This window comes from Dromaius novaehollandiae, chromosome 3, assembly GCF_036370855.1.
Source record: "Dromaius novaehollandiae isolate bDroNov1 chromosome 3, bDroNov1.hap1, whole genome shotgun sequence".
Lineage (NCBI taxonomy): Eukaryota > Metazoa > Chordata > Aves > Casuariiformes > Dromaiidae > Dromaius > Dromaius novaehollandiae.
In genome coordinates this window covers 118,725,291-118,745,637 of record NC_088100.1, presented here as the reverse complement: position 1 = coordinate 118,745,637, position 20,347 = coordinate 118,725,291, and the positions used below count along the sequence as shown (strand labels likewise).

The following is a 20,347-nucleotide window of genomic DNA, read 5'->3' as shown; positions in this document are numbered from 1 at the left end:
TGGAGCAGCAACCTCCTTTTTAAACTGCCTAGAGGCTCCTGTCTTGCTGACACAAGGCAGAGCATAGCAGTAATTTGGATTAAACATGAGCTATAGAGCAGAATGTTCTAGGGCCCCCACTGATATGTACTACACCCCTTTAATTATTCCCCTGACAAGGCACTACCAGGGAAAGCTTTGTAATAAATAATCCCCATCCTAATGACCTATTAACACCACAGCTGGGACTCTTTCTGCTGGAGGCACTCTCCTGCTCCAGTTACACGTTCCTGTGCTCTGCGAACTGTACCAACTTTCCAACTCTACTTTAAAAAGTCAAACAACATCGCACCTGCAAGTCTTACTTCATTCAGGGGTCCACATTCAGAGCTTCACCAGTCTGTTGACTGTACGGCAAATTGTTGTGAATGCTCCTCAGCGTTCCTATGGAAACAGTAAAATGGCTGTTAATTTTAAAACACACAACAGGATATGCCTTCCAGATGAGTTATTTCATATTTGATTGGGTGTTTGCTTTTCTCACCTGCACTACATGGTTTTGATTGCTTCTGATCTTGCTGGATCGTTCCTGTGGCGAACCAGAGCAAGCTGGCTCAGACCTCCTGCCTAGACCTTATGCAGCCAAGGTCTTTACTGGCTAACTGTGTGCTGGGAGGTTTGCCTGTAACCATGCAGACAAATTTCCCTGGCCTAATTTCACAGGCAGCTGAGATTCACAGCCTTGGTCGTCCAGCCTGCGAGAGCTGAGGCCTGAACTGGACCAGCGCTGGGCAGGTGCTCCAGAGAGCCCCCTCCTACTCTTGCTGGCCTTGGCTCTCTGCTTGTGCCTTACGGACGGCCTGGAGGTGCGAGCAGTAAAGGGGAAATGGTCCATCCATGCCTCACGAGGCAATAAGAAACAGAGGATAGCCAAGGGGTGGTGAGGGAAGACTCGGAGAAGATTGGTAAGGTATCCTGTATCTGAACAGAGGGGTAACTGCTGTTTGACTGGGAAAATACTCATGAACGGAGGAAGCGTCTAGACAGAAAATGGCCGGGAACTACAGACTAGCTGGGGAACTTGAACAGCTTTTATCCTTTGAGCGCTCCATGGGCATCACTGACGAAGACGTTTCAGGACCTGTAAAGCTATCCATGCTAAATACCTGTTTCTTCCCCTAGAATACCAAATAGGGCTCTATTAATCTTAGGAGATGCAGCGAGACGACAAGACGGGAAGCTCCTGAGTCACAAATAACTGGAGGTTGGAGAAGTACTATTGATTTTCCTTGTTCTTATACTCATCCTGAGGCATCCTTTCTTGGCCACAGCCCAGGAATAGGATGCTGAGCTACACAGACCTTTTCTCTGAGCAGATACGGCCTTTCTGATGTTCCTGTATAAAGTATGACAAACCGGCAGTGGCAAAAAGCAGCAGAATGTTTTAATTTACGACTGACAAAAATATGTCAGTGCAATCTCCATTATACTGATTGTTAAAATTCCTGATACGTACATCTGCTTCTGTAATGAAAACAACAGTACTAGTGAAAAGAAAAAATACTCAGAAGAGTGTTATTTAACAGTCACTTGATCAGCTACTGCTTCTAAAGCTGGATTAATTTTCCAGAGTAAAACCACCAGAAAAGGTTTAACTGTCGTATTGCAATGAAGAGTCACAGGAAGAGCAACTCCTACCAAGCTCTCTGTGAGGAGTTTGGAGAACAGCCTGGAACTGGGGCTCTCCTTGGATTATACAGGCTTTTGGGGGATGCAGAGAGCTCATCTTCCTCTGAGCGTGACAGCAGCAAACCATAGACATGCTTGCTTACCACTGCAGTCATACAAACTGCCTGGTAGGGAAATAAGCTTTGACTGCTGCCTAATCTCTCTGTCAAGGTTGGTGTTCTTTTAATAAGTGGGATGTTTTCAATATAATTCCTGTGCGGTTTCAAGTGAGCTCACCATTTCTTTACTCTCTATCCTAAAGCATTTTGTAGTATTGTTGTAATCAATTAAACAGATGTCCAGAGCAAAATGATCTCTGTGTGCTACTCATTGACTTCATCTGGGTGCTTTCAGTTTTAATTAATTAATATTCCTAGAGCACATTTTAATCGCTGAGTGAAAAGCCTTATAGCACCCAGATGGAAAGGTGTTTTTACGTTAACCTTTCTGACAGCAGTGTGAAATGAGAATACTGATTTGCAAGGACAACTAAGAGTAAATTGTCTCAAGGAGGGGGGCCAAGCAGAGAGACGATGCTGCTAAGCACAAAAAGCCAGTGGTGTCATTTTGACTGAATGGTGAATTTGGCCTGCTCACTGGTGTTGACAGGATTTGGTTCTCATTAGTAAGGAAATAAAGGTTGATTTTTGTGGTCTATGGTTGCTGAAGCCCTTATCATACAATTTATTAAGCATTAATGGTCTGAACTGTTTTCTGAAATAATCCTGTATAATCAAAAGCTGCCAACTGACAATTGTTAGTTTTAACCTTATGGAGTCTTTTCAGAAAGTTTTGTGGCTTTTGTGAGGTACCTTTTTTTTTGGGGGGGGGGGGAAGAGGGTAGGCAGAAATGTCAAAAATTACATCCTCATTATTCTTTTGAAAGAAAATGACTAATTGCAGGTACTTGACAGGGACAACTACCCAAGTGAGAAAAGACTAAAAGTCACCTACTTGACAGTGTGATGTGTTACAGCACAGAGCAATACAAGTTCAACAACAGGCTATCCACCACGAGGAATAGTTACATTACACCCTCCATCCCATCTCAGGGTTCATTAGTTTCAACAGCAGGTAGGACAACATCATTATAAATTAAGTAATAGGAAGCAACACAGAGCGTAAGTGAACACATGGGCTGTTACACTGTGAATTGTGGCTGTGTGTCAGTGGGGACGGCTGGGTAGAATCGCATTTGCCGTGAGGATCTGCAGCGAAGGAAGTTTGATTCGGAAGTTACAGTGGTGAGTGAGTGTCAGTGTCTTGGGGCTGGGGCTGAACTCCACGAAAGTACCAATTTCTCTGACCTTTCAGCTGAAAGTGCACACTGAATCATATTCTTTACAGTAAATGATTCAATAGCTGCTGGCCCTTTGGCCTAAGATCAGCTGGCTGAGAGAAACACGCTTGAGCTTAGTGAGTAAGTTGCTGGAGCTCTGTGCAGGGGTTGCTCCGAGAGATAAATGCAATTTGTATGTATTTGTGTATACAGATGCTTTAGGTAGAGATGGTGGCATGACCTGCAGTTAAGGTGTCTCTTATTTTCCATGTCTCTGATGCACTTCAGTGATGTGGGCTGATCTTTTGTATGTGGGCTGGTTGGCTGAGGTTGAATTATTTTCGAAGATTCATGTAAAATGGAAAGAGATTAGAGAAAAAAACATTATTTTGTCCAAATAAACAGATCTTTCTCTTGCTTCTGAAAAGCTGTTGCACATCCCTGTCACAGCGCGACATCACCTCTAATAAAGAATATAGATGAAATCCTGGATTCACTGCAGTCCAAGCAAAATCATCATCAACTTCAAAGGGAATGGCATTTCATTTTATACGTAAAATGTACAATGCTGCGGTATTTTAGTTTGGTTTCACTGACAAAGAAATTAACACTAAATTACTAGAATTCAGCTCTGTTCTTTTCATCTAAACACAAACAGTCCTCAAGCCTTTTCTTCAGGACTGCTCAGAAAAGTTCATCACTTTCTAGGTAAAAAACAAAACCTAAAGCTTTAGATAGAGGGGTTTTTTTTTGCTTTTGTAAAGACACTTTTGATAAAAACTTTGTTTTCTACTCCAAAATTAAAATTTCCAAAGCTAATAACGACTGTTTTTTTAACAAAACCCCAGTTAATAATGGTGAAAATGAACCATTTGTCTCACAGATATTTTCATAATAATTTGGATAACATGAAAATGTCAAAAATTGTTTTCATTTTGAAGCCATTCAAGCTCTTTTTTGCTTTACACCTCTTATGTACAAGGTCCTCCATGGAGAGCTTCATCATTTCCCAAGTCTGCCCAGGTGAAGTTATGAGCAGAGCTTCCCTTTCATGAGAAGGGTAAACCTGATTCTGTAGAAGCCAGCACAATCCTTTCCCCACTACTATTAACAGTACTTTAAATTATGTGTAAAAATGCATGTTCCTAGTGAGGCAGTCATATTAGGAAGTCCTTGGTCATGCCAAGTACTGCTAGAGAGTTAAAGAAAAATTCAGCTTATCTTGTAAAATCTCTTAACAGAGAATCACAAACCACTTTTTTTGTTACTCTGGGTTTTGGGGACTGAGCCAAATAATGCTTAAAAAGCAGATGGGTCTCAGCTTGGTCCTCTTAATGTAAGTTGGATGTACTGTGTTGAGCAAATGCCTAATAACTCTGTGGGTGTTTGCTTAGAAATGGCATTTAGATTAAACACTGGTGTCTGTACTTTAACAGGTCAAGTATTGTTGAATTTGAAAGAGAATGAAATTCAAATGATTGTGCTGGTCATTTAGAAAAGGCAAAACTTTAAAGATTTCCTTTTAGAGAAGAGTAAAATGACAGGAGATAAGAGTCATGAGTGTGCCAATAACAACATAGCTTGGGCACTATTGGGAGATATTCCCAATGTGCAAAGGACTGCTCACATTTCTGAGTCATGTTAGATGAGATCTGTTGGTTCCCGAGATGTTTCTGCACTGGATGTATGGCCAAAGATGAAGAGTGTTCGCCCTGCTGTTGGAGAAATACATCTGCACCCTTAAACTGTTATACTGTGAAGTTCACTTTCTGACATCAGGTTAATTAACCTGTCCTAGAGCTGGCCTCTGGGTGGAAAGTTCATATTTGGATCCAGCTTTTAGGCATGCATAGCTGAGATCCAGAGTTCAATCTCAGGCCTAATTTAGCATGACATTGGGCAAAAGCCTTGGATTTTTTCGGAGCATACAGATGTGAAAACTGAAACTTTGGCAATGGTGTGGCTCTGCTGAGAGTCAGCAGCAGCTCAATATGCTGAAGTCTGTGATGAGGAGATCTTTGTGTCCCATACAGTGAATCTCCTTTTCCCACTCCAGGTACTTCTGCCTGGGTATGGATTGCAGGATTGGACATTATACATGTTGAATTTAAATAAAAGGTTACTTTCCATCTGCATGCTACTATCAGCTACGAGTCAGTTTCCATACTCCCTTAGAACAACCTTGCTAAGAGGCTCAGTTATGACATGGAAATTCTTCTTTGCTCATGACAATATTCTGGAAAACAGTGTCCTTACCTTCTCAGTGCTGCCTGAGCAATACAATAACTACGAGATGTTTTGACAGCATCTCCTCTGTACTCTTTGCAAACAGAGTTTGCTGGGAATACCTTAAAAAGCAAGCCAGAAATCTGAGTTTATAAAAGGGATTCTTATTCAATTTATCTGTTCTACACATTTTTGTAAATTTTATCTTTACTAATGAAACAGCAAGCACGGAGAATGAGCTGGATTCTGTCCTGTCTCTGGCACCACCAGTAGAACTGTCAGCGAAGCTCTATTTGTAGATTTTCTCTTACTTGGGTGATGTGAGAGACAGAACATGTTTCTCAATAAGGGGATGAGTTTGTGGGTCAAATTCTCTGCTGTAAGACAGACTCAGTAATTCCAAAGTGAGCAGTATGGTGTAGTCACACTCAAAAATGCATGCTCTCTTACTTCTTCTACTCAATGTTTTTCAGCTTAAGCCCTCAATTTTTCGAGCTTAAAAGACAATTGTCAGGGCCATGGTGCCAAATTCTTTGTTAATATAGTTTGACGGGGCACCAGTTTACATAAAATTACAGGGCATGAATCTCTTTTTAAGAGACTTGCTGATTTTTCCCTATCTTATCATGTCCTATTAGGCTTCTTACGGTTCTATTTTTAGTTAGCATTTCAACCAATTTTCCTGCTTTCTGAAGAAAGCCTCCCTGGTGTAGGGCCCTAGCAATCATGCCTAGCACATTTCAGAATGGGGACCAAACTGACTGCTTCTTAAAAGCACTTACTGATTTTAATAAAGGAGTATATACAATCTCAGCAGGTCAGCCAATTCATTCTATGCCTTCAGACTTCTTGCACAAATACTGTTTGATTTTATCACTTTCCCATTTACCAGCTTTGCTCGAGCACCTCCTTTGACACTTCAGCTTCTCACCACAGTTTATCATTGCTAACTGAGGTTAAGAGATATCCCCCCAAGCTTTTCTTCTGAAGGTTCGTGCACATACATCCTCTCTCTCCTTTCTTTTCAGTACATTCATTTCCTTAATTTCTCCTATTACCGCACGATGGGCCAGTGGCCCCAGCTCCATGCTTACAGCGCTCTCACTCTCTGATTTGCAGCACAGTCAGACATGGGAGGAACTGAATAAGGGACAATTTAAATCCTCTATCAAAAGGGGTATTAGAGTGGCTTACTCTCCCAAGGGGAAATGCAGAAGACTTATCATCTGCACCTGTAAAACAGGCCAGTATCTGTAGGAATATATCACAAAGTTAACAGTTCATTTGCTACGGACAGTCTAAATTAGAGGAACTAAGAATTAGGTCTCTTCCCATTTCAGTTTACTCCCAGTTACATCTAGAATCAATGGCAGCTGCAGGTACGCAGTACCTATGCAGCACTCTCTCCCCAGAGAAATCAGATATGAGACCATGAGTCTATCACATTGTGCTGTCACCCTTGCTGCAGGCCGTGAAGAATTTTCCCTTATAGTATAATACCAACTGTCTTAAAAGTGTCTATTTCAAGCATATTTTGGAAGTGGAGTGGAGGGCAGATATACCTTCTGCAGTTCTGTGTAAATGTCAACATGCTGAATAGAAAATGTGGCGGTGTGAGATATGTCAAAGTGCTCAGAGCTGTATCTCAATTAGATTTGGAAGAGAATGCAGGGTCTCTGTTCACAGAAAAGCTGAAGTCTGAATGTATGAGCCAGGACTGAGAGAGCCAGTTTAAAGCTCGAGCTCCGACTTCAAGCTCTAGTTTTGATTTACAAAATACTTCGTATGTCATTATTCCCAATGGGATTATCAGTTGCTAAGACAAGAGATGTTTAAAATGAAAACAGAAATCCTTTCTTCTCTTCCCTGTTTTATGTGCTAATGTGGCATTAGAAGAAAAGGAAAGTTATGAAAGTGAGGAAGAAATAACACTTCCATTCTGAAGGCATTCTAATTCAGTATCAACCTGGCAGCTATGAAAAAGAGGCTCTTCAGAAGCTACAGTTATGCTACTTCCATGCCATCACCGTCTATGTTTCCTAATGTCTTTAACACAATGCCTCTCGAGCTATAAAGAAGCAAATGGCACAGTTCCAGGTAAAAGAACACACTGATATTTTTACAATAGCAGGAATGAGGTTAAGCAGAGCATTTCAACTCATGTTCCATCTTCCTCTCCTTTTCTCTTTGAAATTATGATGGAGACTGATGTGTTTTATATACAAAGAAGCTATTTTTGGTGAAGGAAAAAAATAACCTACCTGTTGGGCAGTAAACATAACCATATTTCAGTCTTTTAGAAAAGGGATAACATGTGGGAAATGACTTAACATATGTAAGGCAGTCTGTGTTCTCGCAAACATATTGGCATCACTAAGGTCACCACTACAGTGCATGGACTTAGCACTGGGGATTACACACTTGGGTGCAAAACACAGCTCCTAGGTACTCTGTTGCTTACTAAAATCCCCAGGGCCCCGATCCCTCCCCAGGAAATATATGGAAAGAGAAAGGAGGTCTCAGTCAGGGCTTGCACTACTGTTGTACAGACAAAGCACAGGTGAGCCAAGCAAGGTTTCTTGGGTAAGAGAAGCACAGCAGGTGAGCTTCCTGGCTTGGATATTAATTAATGATATCTATCTGTGTAGAAAGCCCCAATGGGGATCATTAACAGGAAAGGACTGAGATGAATCCCATGGCAGCACACACGTATTTCCATCTGAAAGCCCGGGACACCTTTTTCTCACCTGCATCCCATTGCTACTAAAACAATAACCCATTCATTGATAACTGTGTATCAAGCAAACCACCTTTTGTCATTTCTTTCAGGCTGTCTCCCTCTCCCAGTGTGTTAAGGTTCATTGTTCTTATTGACTCTTCCTCCCCCCATTTCCTCCTCTCCTCTGCACTAAATCTTTTCTGCTCTTCTTCATCTGACAATGGGGACATTACATACCCAGCACTGCCATACCCGTTGGGCCTGCTGTTGCTAAGAGACTAAATGAAGAGAGGGAGAGAGACCATGCCCACACAATTTCCCCTACGGTTCCCAGTATTTCTGAATTCTTACAGTTGATGCAACCTCGGTATCATCAAATCCATAGGGTTTTTATGGGATGTTTCCTCCCCCTAAGCAGTGCTAATAAGAAAGTTCTGAAATACAAAAAGTAGTACAATAGAAGGCTAGTCATTAGGGACTTACCACCGATAACAGATATCTACTACTCTCTTGTGAGAAGCCACTAGGGCCAGAACAGGCAGCAGATCTTGGCACAGACAAGAAGGCGTATGTAGACCCAAGTGTGAGGTTCATAAAAATATCCTCGGAAAGCCAAACCAAAAGGGGGCCATTAGAGGTCCCACCAACTGGTACAGTGCTAGACTAGATGGAGTCCTGCTCTACTGCAGGAAGTCCCTCCAAATCCAAACAACTATGATTTTATTTCAGGTAGTCCTTTAAAAGGAATTGCAGTGTTTAGATCATATATACTTTCTTTTTAGAAAACAGGGAAGTTCACTCTGACACTCTTCTGGTAAAAGTCTTTGCTCATGCCTATAGAAAAGATAGCAAGGTTCAAATGATTACAAAACTACTGACATGGGGAAATTTGGGGGAAATGATGAAAGGGGGCAAAAACCGCTTTGGGACCTGCCAGTTGGAACCTGGAATTTCTGTTCCTTCTTGGTAAGACACAGACAGACATCGAATAGGTCACCCTGAGAAACTGCACCTTATTTGGGTTTAATTTGTCTAGCTGCACTAGCTATCTAGCTGTGTCTTTGTCAACAACACTGAAAAACCTTCCCAACTCTCACATCGCTTCTCTTTGCATAAGCATCTATGGATCACACACTGATCAAATAAATCATCTGTTGACCTTCTCTTTGATAAGCATAATAAATGAAGACTGGCGTTCTAACTCTTGGATCATTTGAATGTGACTTCAAGCATTTTTAGCATTAGATCCATCTGTCTTGGAAAGATTAAGAACTAAATCCATTGTGCTTCAGTTAGTATATTACATGGAGCTGCAGTAATTGCAAAGCTTGTCATCACAAGTCTTCTCCTTTCATGTGCTAGCAGGCAATTTGGGATTAAAGTCCTGGGCAGACTACCTGAGGTCAGCCGAAACCTATAATGAGAGACAAAGAAACCACAGGTGTGTGGAAGGCAGATGGGCAAAGCAGCAAGTGGAGACTGACAGAACTACTGCACGAATGCTTCCTCTGATGAAGAAAAATTATAGATAGCCAGAGAACATGACATGTTTAAGCAGACAGTTCCTTAGAAGGGTAGAGGGCTAAATTATAGAAGAAGCAGACGCTGATAAAACAAATTTTCTGCGCAGTGTTTATAAGGAATGGGGAACGTGGAAAAGATGCCAAGAACAGCCATACATTTTCTAGGGAAAAAAGCAGAAATACTGTCAAAAGTTGAGATCATGCCAAAAATAGTTATAAAATTTTTTAGAATGTCACAAGGCTGACAAAACATCAGGGCCAGATGGGATCTGTCTCAGAAAATCAAGCAATTAACTAAAAAAAATACAGCAGCGTATGAATCAAAAGAGTGAGGTCCATCATGCTTTACCCTGCCAATTTCCCATGGGCAACCAAGTGAAATAAGCCCCGTCTGCCCTCAGTAAGAGGCTGTGATGAACATGCCGCAGAAAGGTAAAACTCAGGAGAATTCAGGTTCTCATGGGAAAAACTTTGTACAGTTGCAGCCAGTTTAATCCTGTGCATGTGAGATGGCCATCTTCAAAGACAGTAACGTGCCTTCAGGGAACGCCTCTGGCCACAGCATTGGCATTGGTATTTGGGGAAGAGGGATGTTGACACTATCTCTGGGACAAGAGCTTTAGAAACCACCCAGGGGCCAGAGGAGAAGAGGGACTGGTGGATTGGAGAGGTGTTAGTGCATACTGAGGTTTACGAAGGATCTGAGAACCAGGAAGAAACCCACAGCTTGACTTCCACAGTGAGGGGGTGGATACAGAATGGAGGCACTAATTAAGGACACACAAGAATCACTCAGGAAGCTATGACTTCATTAATGATAATGACTAGATGGAGAATCATACTTAAAAAATCTGTTGGGCATGGATTTTCCAGTTTAATTGGACATCAGAAATGCTCTTTTAAATGCAGTAAAATCCAATATAGAAGTCTGTTAACAAGTAAGCGCATAGGGGCAAAAGTTCTCAAGTAACTAGAGAAAGGGTTTAACATGAGAACAGAGGAACCTTGGATGTGAACTGGTCTTGCAGATAAACTATTCAGATGCTTAGGATGAGATCATGGGACTGAATCTTTCAGTCTCTGGTGACATGATTCGGCAAGGCAGGTCTTTACAACCATGTCATTAATAATTATTCCGGCTGGCTCAGCCAGCATTCCTATAGAGCCCTGGAGAATTGCATGCTGGAGTGAGATTTTGTCAACTACTTGTGACACAGAGCCCCATGCATATTTCCTGAGTGCTGACCAGTTCCTTAGGCCTCTTTCAGTGCACAAAATCTCTTTGGGTTGCAGAGAGCCACAATCAACTATTCTCTCTCCATAAAGGAAGTCCTGATGCCCGTCTTCAGCTAAAGCAAAAAGCTGAACCAACACTAAAAAGGCAAAGAGAAATCAGGCATTTTTATTCAAAGGTGGAAAACTGCAGACTGTCCTCTCTCCCTGTGCCTTTCACAACTGAAAGCAGCTGCACAGTTTTCCTTCCTTGAGCTCACCAGCATCCTCTATCCAGAATCCCACTAGCTGTTACCCCTCTTTGTCTGGGAAATCAGAAATGTAATAATCCCCACTGTGAGCACCTGTAAGCCTCTCAGGGCTTACAGGATATTCCCTACCCATGTTCCCATTGTACTTGACTCAGCTCTCTAAATCAATGTACTAGGTACACCTTTCCCTTGGGTGAGAATAACTCACAAGAAGATCAACAGATGCAATATTAATCCTGTTCTAGATTAAAAGGAATTCAAGCAGATTTTTTTTTTTTTTTATGTCAAGGAATAATTTAAAATAATCTTCCAAATCCAGCAGGAGTGGAAAGAAGTGGATCAATATCAGGAAGAAAATAAATATACCTTAGGGAGCAGTGACTTAGATTGACAGTGCATCGATAGTATGAGAACTCTCTCATAGTTAGAAGAATTGTTAAGACAAACGAGGAACTAGACACCACTGGCCTCCTTCCCCACATGGCCTTCCCTGAGTCCTCTTACAACAGGGCACTCAGTCTCTCTGCATGCTGCTAAAATCAGCTACCATTGCCTGAAAAGCAGTTTCTATCATTTTTGCCTTCTTGGTTACAATAACCTTCACTTTTATGTTCCCAGCTCTTGCCAACATTAGTTAGGTGCGTTACACTTCAGATGAAGCTTTGCAATTTCCTCTTTTCCTGAACAAGCTTAAAAACTAGCATTTTTCTCCTATATTAATTCTTCATAGCAATGCAACATTGCTCTGATCTGGGAGCTCTCTGTCACTTGTCAATGTAGTATTTGCAAAGTGACCAAGCACAGTCTCAGAAAATTCAGTCCTCTGCTTGTCACATGAGAGAAAAGGACTTGGCAGTATCAGGGAAAGTTCCTGCTGCAATCAGTACTTGACAGTGCATAGATAAAACTTCTCCTGAACATAGCCATAGACCTGCTGAAGCATATGTGACCACACCATCTCTAGTGATGGGAAGTAAAGGACATAGGTTTTACATAGTTTTTTGTTACACCTAAGACAGACTCCACTGTAGCTCACAGGTTGACTGGCCATTCAGTCCTATCCTCACCACTGGATTATGTCATAAAAATGTTTCACAGTCCATCAATAGCCTAGGGAAAGTACTACTCAAGCAAAAGCCTTCATGTGTTCTCAGAATGTCTGGTTGAAACTGTTATACTCCTGTGTGGATATCTATGCCTTGGAACAGACTGGACATCCATCACTCTTCCACTAATCACTGCACAAAAGCTATCACCGTGGACGAAGAGCCCAGGCGGCTGTGTGTAAGACAATATAAAATTTCTTTATGCTCTATGTATAAAACTCACCACCCCACCAGAAATCCCTGAACTGTCCAGCAGTGCTTGCCGCTTAGACTTCCAATATATCCTTTGTGGTAGAATGTATTTTTGAAGGATCTACTCATGAAGGCTTGTGTACGCACCACAGAACACACGTACCTTTACTTATGGCCACTTATCACTATGTACTACAACAGCAGAGCTCAAACAGCAAGTGTTTAACACTTCTGCCTTTGGGGAATAAACTGTAACACACAGATGCTTGTCCATTTATTTTTAAATTAGAAAGACATTCCCCAAAACCATTGCTCTTTACTAAAGAAACTATATGTTTTGGAGAATTGATATTGGGCTACAGACACTTATCTCTAAATAGCTAGCTCATATGTGTATCAGGTTGTTTATAACCAAAAGTGTGACAGCCTGATATCTGCTCAGATGTGCTCTGTGTCACATTAGCTACTGATTTCAGTCCAATTGACATTACAAAGCTAGGGGCAACAAAAAGACAAGGACTGAATAGCTCATATTTTTTGGACTTCTAACTCATTCTTAAAATCCCTCTAGATCAGGCATAGAACAGTATGAGAAAAGCATGCATTTCCGCCATTCTTGTGTTGGTAAATAAAGCATTTCACTCCTCACAGCTGTCAGAGAGATGGGTACCTTTTTCCAAGATCAAAATTTATATCTGTTGGCAAATCAGCCTCTGTCAGCATCATGATTCAAATGAATCTCTAAGAAAGGGGAGCACCATATGTTTTTCTATTTCACAGCTTTCGGGAAAGGCTGTCTTACAATACATAACATTTAATCCTGTCTGAACCAGCTTTTATTGAGAATAAAAAAAGTATTATATAAGTGGCAAGAAATTTGATCTGAGGAGTAATTTCATTTAAGGCAAAACATGATAGCTCTGCAGTAGTTTACCTGATAGACTCTGATGTTGCTCTCAAATCACAGATCGTAATTTGCTTCCTTCAGACATAATCTGAGAGAAACAGTCTATATATGAAAGGCTCTTGTCTCATCTCGCAGTCATATTAGCAAGCATCTGCAAGAATAGTGACCTTGAGGGGGTCAATCCAAGTCTACAATAAAAGGGTTAAAAAGGAGTGGAATCCCATCTGCCCAAACATGGCTTACAGTGGGACTCAGATACCCCAAATCCACTACAACCTGCACGGTAATCCATTCTTCCTTACCTTTCAGGACTGCTTAATCTTTTAGGCACCGATATTAAGAGGTGCTTCCTTACACAGCCTAGATACTTCCCGATTACTTAATTTTAGTTGCCCATTGCTGCTCATTGGTACCTCCTCTATGGAGACTGGTGTATCTCTCCCTGCTGCACTGTTCTATGGTTTATTTTGGGCTTCTGAATTCTCTGCAAGTCCCTCAGAGAAGCCGGGATCAGAGCATGACAAACTTCATCTTATGTGGTGGTAACAGTATTAACAACAGTCTAGTGCAGAATACATTCACCCAAGAAATGGAAGACACAGATACTTGGTTCTACTTTGCTTGAAGGGTACTGATCCATGAAATGTTTGTCCTCTGAAAAATGGGAAGCAGAGACGATGCCAACTGGATGAAGATACATGACATTTCCTGTTGATTCCTCCCATTCTTAACTGAAGAAATAGATGCCAAACTTAATCAGACCTGCTAATTCCTGGTAGATCTCAGGTGCTGCCCCTCCACTGACTGTAATAGGAAACTTAGATGCTGTGTTTGATAAATGGGATTGTTCTGTGTGAAGTGCCTTAAAGTTTGGCAAGGTAGTGCCTTAAATGCAATGCATGGGACTTGTGGTAGTTCTGGACTGCTATGGATGGATCAGAATCTGGCACAAGAGGTGACAAAATTGCATCTGTCTGTTCTGTGTCCTTCTTCTGCAAACTATTACACTGGGAGGGGGGAAAGTTTATAAATCAAATGGAGAAGGGAGCAAGCTCTGGTCTTGCTGGATGGAAAGAATGTGTCAGTGTTTGAATAAGGCTGAGCCTGGAAGCTGTGAGGGAAGGCAGAAGAGGAAAATGTATCATCAGAGGGAGATACTGGGAGTGGCTAGGCAAGGAGATTGAGACCAGGGGAAAAAGGGAGACTGTATTCATGAGGACTGAGCCTGGAAAACACGAATAGTTTGAAACAGCAAATCTTGGGCATTTCCCAGCACAGTAACTACTTTTCCTGAAGCAACCTATCTACTAAATCATGGTATAAGAGGAATGAGAGATCCAGGATACTAAAAATCACATCAGTTAACTCCTAGAAACTTTCTCCTGCTCACGCTCACAAAAATCAATGCCCAGGAGCATCATATAATGTCTGTGATCAATAATTATCTCATGTGGGAGAGAAGAAGCCTGCTTAAATCAAAGAGCATAAGGGAAGAGCATAGGAACATGAGCTGAGTAACAAAGAAATCTGTGAAGTGTTGCAGGGCAAAATGTTCTACAGAAGAAAGGGGCCGTAGAAGGGGGGGGGGGAAATGAGGTTTGGCTTAGAGAAAGTAGTAAAAGGAACTTTTCAACAGAGTTAAAGAGAACCTCTATAAAGCTCAAATGGGGATAAGGATGTTCAAGGCAGTTAAAAATTAAGCAGTGGCAAAACAAATGGCCCAGGCCTTAACATTACCAAGTGGTCATTTGCACAGACAAAATCATTGCATATGACACTGGTAGCTGCTGGTGTAATAGAAATCTTTACCCTTCAGGTGTTTTCCTTGAATGCATGTTTCCATGATAGAAGAGGAATAATAAAAAATATGGATAATTTGAAATGAATAGAGCAAGGATCTAACCAAGTCACTCCCTTTTTTCCCTACAGATTTTGGGGAAGTCTGGAAGGGAACTAAAATCTGCCTCTAAATTTTGTCACTCAAGTCCTTCCTCACCAAAAAGCTTCTTGAAAGGGAAGAACAAAAGAAAGAGTAAGAAAAAAACCCCCATTATTTCAGTGGCAGATAATTATCAATAGGATATGGTTCAGAGTGGAAGATTCCCATTTGACAAGCAGTCGGTGTTAGGGCACAGGTAAGGTAAAAATACTTAAATAACAATAATTAAAAATTAATTATAGTCAGATTGTTTTCTTTATTCCGTGTGGTGCAACTCTCTGACACTACTGAGGGTTTCATTAGCTAACATCTTTGTTAATCTCTAACTATGACGGGTAAGCTCTAGAGTGAATCTCTGTGAACATTCAGAGGTCACAGTAAAGATGCTGCCAAATCAGGCATTTAGACAGATGCAGACTGACAACAAGCCTAAGCCACACTTGCCTATGCCAGCAAGAAGCAACTGAACTGGCGACAGACCCAGGCAGAACCATCGAGGGACTGAACTCCAGACCTCCATTCCTATCTCACACAGGGACTGCTGTAAAACCCTGAGTGTGGGCAGACTGAGGCTAGAGAATTTAAAGCATAAACCCTGAGCCAGCTGCTCTAGCTTAAGGTCATCTCTCTTCTCAAAGTCCAAGACCACTGACATTTGACTGTTGCTACTAGAAGGCATTTTCCATTACACAGAGCACTGGATGGGTCTGGCATGCTTATGTGGGAAAAGCCTTCCTGGCTGGCATTGGACTTGAAAAGTGAAACACAGCAGAGAAGAACCAGGAGCCTGTCAGTATCACTGCATACTTATTGGATGCTGTGTTGTTTGGGCTCCTTTCACAGGGAGCAGAAGCCATTGCAACTGGGGCATCTGTTCTTCTTTCCAGATAAGTTGGATGACTCATAACAGCTAAAAAAGGTTTGTGCCCAGAGAACTGCTTATGGGTGGTAGACTTGGGCTACCCTAGGGTCTATACAGTGTTTCTCCAGTGCCTGTCCTCTTTTCCCACCTGTTTTGTCATTGTCATGATAGGGACAGATTTCTCCGAGTGCCTGCTCCCACTTTCTACATTGGAAGGTTTACTGTGAATTTTCTTTCTCTGGGCTGTATACTGGACATGGGGTGAGACTAGGAGAGGCTAAAGAGCCTGGCACAGACATGTGGGGTTGATGTGTAACAGTCAGTCTCTTTGGAGAAAGAAAGACTGCATGGATACTATGAGCTGGGAAGAAGGAAAAACAGCTACATGCATTAAATTGAGAGAACTGGCAATGATGAGATCCTAGCACTTCCTAGAAATGACTGTGATTGGTCACATACAAGCTGTAAAGATGAAAGGATGATAGAAGATGGTGGACCTGAGAATTTAACTGGGCAAGAAAAGATGGAGAAATGTGAACTACATATGCAATCACATCTGGAGCTGCCAAGAGCTAGGGAGGAGATGCCCAGGGAGATGCCTGGAGAATTTCAGAATGGCCCTTTCCTTCCCGCAGCCTCCTTGGACTGCTTATTGTTGCTGCCATCACTTGTTTAACTGAAGCCTGGAAGCGAAGGCAAGGAGCCAGGCAAACAGCTTGTGGTAGAGCCCAAAACACCTCTTAGTGGCCCTCGCAGTATCACCTACTCTCAGGACAGAGCAGAACACTGCTGCAATTGCTACCATCAAAAGTCTTAGGTTAATTGAAACTTATAGAGAGAACAGTGTTTCCCATCATTCTGACAGTTACAAATCACGTGACAGAAGATGAATTAGTAAATATGAGGCCACCACTGCTCCCACGGAAATCAACACAGGTTTCCTATCAGGTTTGGCACAAAGAATCCACCTTTCTCTTTTCTTAGGTTCCCCTGAAGTCTGTAACAAAACTAGAGTCCTGTATGTCTAAGTCTGTTTGTTGTTTGCAACAGGAAGAGCCCACTGACTCCACTGAGATGACCCCGGCTTCATGTGACTGTCCAACATTTGTCAGATGGAAACAATTTATATGAGACTTCAGTGCCATTACAGTCCAGTCAGAACAGAATCTACATCAGCCACAAGTGGTATGTACTGAATAAAGCCATTCGTCCTCACAAAGGTGCGTTTGCCTCCATGAAGAAATGGGACTCCCCAGCCCCAGTTTCAGCTAGTTGAATGGATTTGTTGATGACACTGGCACATCTGTGATCCAATAAAATCTAATCTCATCCAAATAAATGAAATTAATTGATCTCTTCTATTAGGAGAAAACTGGACTCCTTGAGCCAAACTCTGCCTTCAGTCACAAGAAGTGAAGTAATGTTGGATTTATTGCGGTGTAACAGAGTACAGAACGCAACGCTCATCCCGCCCCCAGGGGACTGTTTATGAGCAGTAGCTGTGCTTAGCTCCTTATCGCCTTTGCTCATAGTACTCCTCATTTGATTTGCATTTGGGTCTATTTTTGTATGTCTCAACATCCTTGTACGATATGTAAGAAGACAGCTTTGGAAAGAACCCAAGCTTGGAAGCGGGGTGTATTTCAGAGAGAAGGACCCCTGATTACAGAGATTTGTTATATTAGATTTGTTGTCTATTCTTTCATTTTCCAGGATTTTAAATTCTCCATTGACTGCATAAGAACAACTAAAATGTTGGTGTCAGAAGCAGACTAGCACAAGGTAGAAAAGAAGAAAAAGTTATTCTATGATAGTAGGGCAAACTCATGCACTCAGCTGATCTTTAAGTTCTTTTGGCCTGGCAGCACTTCCCCTCCGCTAGTCGAGGGTCTAAATAAAAAGGCCCGCACCTGTAAAATGTTTGAAATGCAGTTTGTTTATCCACTGTGGAAACCTCCAAAGGAAGGAAAAGCTCCCATTATAAAATCTCACATCATTGCTCCTTGAAAGTCAACTAGTGGCTGTAACAACAAATGCCTTCTCCTGTTCTCACTAGGAGACTACCCGCTCTGAATGGGAATTTGGTGTCCATGAGCCACACGTCTTCCAAGTTCTGACTTGCATAAAATTCCTGCAATGCTGATCAAAGCTGCACCACATACTTCCCACAACAGTCTCCCCAAGCAGTATACCTAACCACAAGGATGTTGAACAGAGACCACCAGCTTCCATCTACCAGAAGGTCCAACTCAAATCTTGGTAGCACTAACACAAGGCTATTTTAGAGACCGTTTCTCTGTTCATGCTCTTGGTATCTGCTTTGCTTAACAAGGACATGGCAACTATATGTACTCTTTTTAAGACTAAAAGGAGTTAGAGACCAGCCTTCTTTGGTGTTAAGAGCTAGAAGAAAGTGGAAAGTCTACCCATCTACAGAAGACCTGCAATCTTCTTGCCTTCTTGGCTAACTATGGTGCCCACTCTCATCAGACATTCAGGGCTAAGGTATCTCAACTTCCTAGACTACTAAATGTATGTCTTTAGGCACGGCTACAATGCTGATCTTTATTTTTACGGTGTTTGCCTCCTGCAGCACTACTGTGCAAAGAAGTCTGGAGAAGGTTTGTGACTGTCTCCAGTCCTCCAGGTCATTTCACTGGTGCTACAATGATGTGCCAGGCAAATTCTGCAATCTGAACCACACTTTGAATACAGATTTGATTTCACTTCTGTTCTGTTTCGGTTGAAGACTAATAATGCTATGTGTAAGTAAATCAGTTTGTTGTGCTGCTTTCATGCTGAGAAGTGAAACAAGTATTTTAAAGATCGAATTTGAAGAAATCTTAGGAGTCTTAGCATTCCCAAATCTTACTACTTTTTATAAGTGTTCACTTCATTTTTCTCAGGACAATTCAGCACTAGGTCACATTTTTTTTCACCTAGATCCCAATCTAGTCTTTCACTGATGACTGTCTTTCCTCACTTAAGCTCTCCAGCACACAGGACTTTGCCTCTTAAGTAATGATAAGCACGTAGCACGTGGGTGCTCAATATGAAACGGTTTGCATGGCTATCATACATTACTTAAGGAGCATGGGACAACTGCAGCTCAGTAATTTTGCTACCAATTTACTTGTTTAGAGAAGTTTGGAAATGTCACCACTTGTTACAAGATGGTATCTTTAATACACAGTGAGACAGTCTTAATTTTTGCATTAAGTGCCTGAAAACTTCCAAAAATACTGGCAGTGCAGAATTAACAATGCAGGTCAGTCTAGAAGTGGCTGCATTTTAATAATGGGTGGAGTAAGACATATATTGCTGACTTATCTTAAAGAGGTAAGTGAATTAACTTACATTTGTCAAATGCTTTGAGATATTCCAAGAACATGTTCCATAAAAGCACAACCTGTTATTAAGCACTGCTGACAAAATATTGTTTTAATTAATCTTAGCCTCTGATTTTGTATTTGGGCTATTCTCATAATGGCTTTTTGCCGACTTTTAATGTAGGTAATGTGGGCTCACCCACACACCATTCCTAGAACCTATATCAGTTTATCATCTCGTCGAGGGTATAGAATTATATCATTGCAAACTTTGATAGCGTTCCAACTGTGCATTCGGCTTTGTACAGCCTCTAGTTAGTCAATATTCATGCCATAAAGATTTGTAATCTGACTGTAGTTTGTCAACCAGCAGAGAAAGGGAAAATTCATAACAGTGCCACTAGACCTTTTTTAAGAAAGGGTGCCACCCTCCAATAACTTTGAATCTAGGGAACATAATAGCATGTCAAGAACTATTTTGATAGAAATAAGTGATGTCACCATAAGAATTTTAACTAGCCAAGCCAGACTGGCTAAAATTCTCCAGTATCATGTCTAGACTCTGTGTTTAATCAAAAGGAAGTTAAAAAGAATTTTGGTGGAAGACACTCAGAAAACAAACAAACTCCATAGTTAAGAGGTTTTACACAGGGTGTCTACGTTTTTAGGGTTCAAAACCCAGGTACTGGAAAAATTAAATATATACTCCTGTAACTACATTCTGTACTTGTGTCATTAAGCTAGTTTACCAAACTATTTACATTGTACTAGCTTCAGCAAAACTGGTCAAATTGTTGAATCATACCTGTGCTAGGGGCAGTCCCAGAGGTGTATGCAAAGTGCTTCGAGATTTGCTGCTGGGATTTAAAGTCTGAGCAGGAATTCCTTAATGCAAACCCAGCTTCGAAACGCACAAGACAACACAGGCTACTCTCTATCACGGATGCAAAAATCTAGTATGTATGTCACACTTACCCTTAGTATTAGGATTAATGCCTTTAATATTTCTCCCGGTTTCTTCGCCGAGCCCTATCCACGCTGACTAGCCTCATCACCATTTCTAAGAACAGACAC

General features: G+C 41.5%; 1 long non-coding RNA gene across 1 annotated transcript in view; it reads right to left on the bottom strand.

The window, feature by feature from the left end:
* Window positions 1-20,347, bottom strand: part of LOC112980012 (uncharacterized) — a 55,287-nt gene that overhangs the window by 32,839 nt on the left and 2,101 nt on the right. Inside the window, exon 2 of the long non-coding RNA XR_003258327.2 lies at window positions 332-423. This is a non-coding gene — a long non-coding RNA (uncharacterized LOC112980012). The remainder of the gene's footprint in view (window positions 1-331; window positions 424-20,347) is intronic.